The sequence below is a fragment of the Stegastes partitus genome, unplaced genomic scaffold (assembly GCF_000690725.1).
Source record: "Stegastes partitus isolate 25-593 unplaced genomic scaffold, Stegastes_partitus-1.0.2 Scaffold1175, whole genome shotgun sequence".
NCBI classification, from domain to species: Eukaryota; Metazoa; Chordata; class Actinopteri; family Pomacentridae; genus Stegastes; species Stegastes partitus.
This window is the reverse complement of record NW_007578906.1, coordinates 1,754-3,059: the sequence shown is the minus strand read 5'-3', so window position 1 is coordinate 3,059 and position 1,306 is coordinate 1,754. Positions and strand designations below refer to the sequence as shown.

General features: G+C 41.0%; 1 long non-coding RNA gene across 1 annotated transcript in view; it reads left to right on the top strand.

Moving 5' to 3' along the window:
* LOC103368573 (uncharacterized) overlaps positions 1-1,071 on the top strand; it is a 6,410-nt gene extending 5,339 nt beyond the window's left edge. The window contains exon 3 of the long non-coding RNA XR_520785.1: positions 527-1,071. This is a non-coding gene — a long non-coding RNA (uncharacterized LOC103368573). The remainder of the gene's footprint in view (positions 1-526) is intronic.
* Positions 1,072-1,306: the final 235 nt, after the last annotated feature.

The following is a 1,306-nucleotide window of genomic DNA, read 5'->3' as shown; positions in this document are numbered from 1 at the left end:
GTGAATGTGCTTGGTTGTCTGTCTCTAAGTGTGGCCCTGTGATAGACTGGTGACCTGTCCAGGGTGTCCCCTGCCTTCGCCCTAAGTCAGCTGGGATAGGCTCCAGCCCCCCCGCGACCCTCGTGAGGATTAAGCGGTGTATAGATAATGGATGGATGGAACTGATAAAGATTTGCAGTAAAAATCTAAATCTTTGTGTCAAAATGTAGAATAACACAAACACTAAGACAAACCTTCATGAAATATTTGGGCTGCAACAATTATTTGATTCATTGATTAGTTGTTAACTATGAAATCATCCAACCATGTTAAAAATTGATTAATCAGTTTGAGCAACCTTTTAACAAAATCTTTCTAAATTCAGTCATTGCAGCTTCTTAAATGTGAATATTTTCTGGTTTCTTTCCTCCTGTGAGGATCCAGCCTCTAGGGTCACAACTGTACAACTATGTGTACAACTATATTAAATGTATTTAATACTTGGAGACTTTTGTGAAGCAAACTAAACTAAGTGTTCTTCTATCAGGATCCATCAGAGACTCAAACCTGAACCTGAACCTGCATCCAGCTTTAAAGGAGAACAACCTCCTGCTGTGAAGAGGTAATCTGTATGTAGATGTTGTAACTGTGTAAACTGAGTGTCTCAGTTTAAATGTCTGAATGAGTAAATCCTCAAACACATGTTGAGTGTCAGCTCAGCTCTTCATCACATGTATATGTTCCTCTGTGAAGCGCTGTGTGCTGTCAGAGCCTTTCTGTGGTGGAGAGGCTGCAGGACAGCAGCTGCTCCAGCAGGTGGCGCCTTTGTTGTTTTTCTCCAACACAGTGACGGCAGGAACTTCGTCTCAGGTGGAAGGTGCTGCTGGACAGAGGAGGACAAATAGTTTTGTGACTGTGAAAACTGCTTTGATGTCCTGGAGAGACATTTGGCTTCATGGGGGAGTCGGTCCTGGATGCTGCTACATCACATCAGCAGCTCTGATCACATTTGTTTTGAGGCAGTTTCTCTGATTTGTGACTGATGAACTTACTGATTCATCGTTGTTATGTCTGAATGATTTGTGGTAAATATTAAATTGAATTTTTTTTGTCAGAAAGAAGCACTTGATTTGATTTGTGATTTAATTTCAAGTCAAGCCTCAGTTTAATATTCACTGTGTAACAGATTCAGAACGTGATGGAGAATCACTACATGAGAAACCATCAACGTGAGACTGTCACACAAGAAGGAATCTGTGAAACCACTGACACACAGTTCAAACTCTGCTTCAGACGTGTTGTTTAACTTACATCCTAAACTACATTG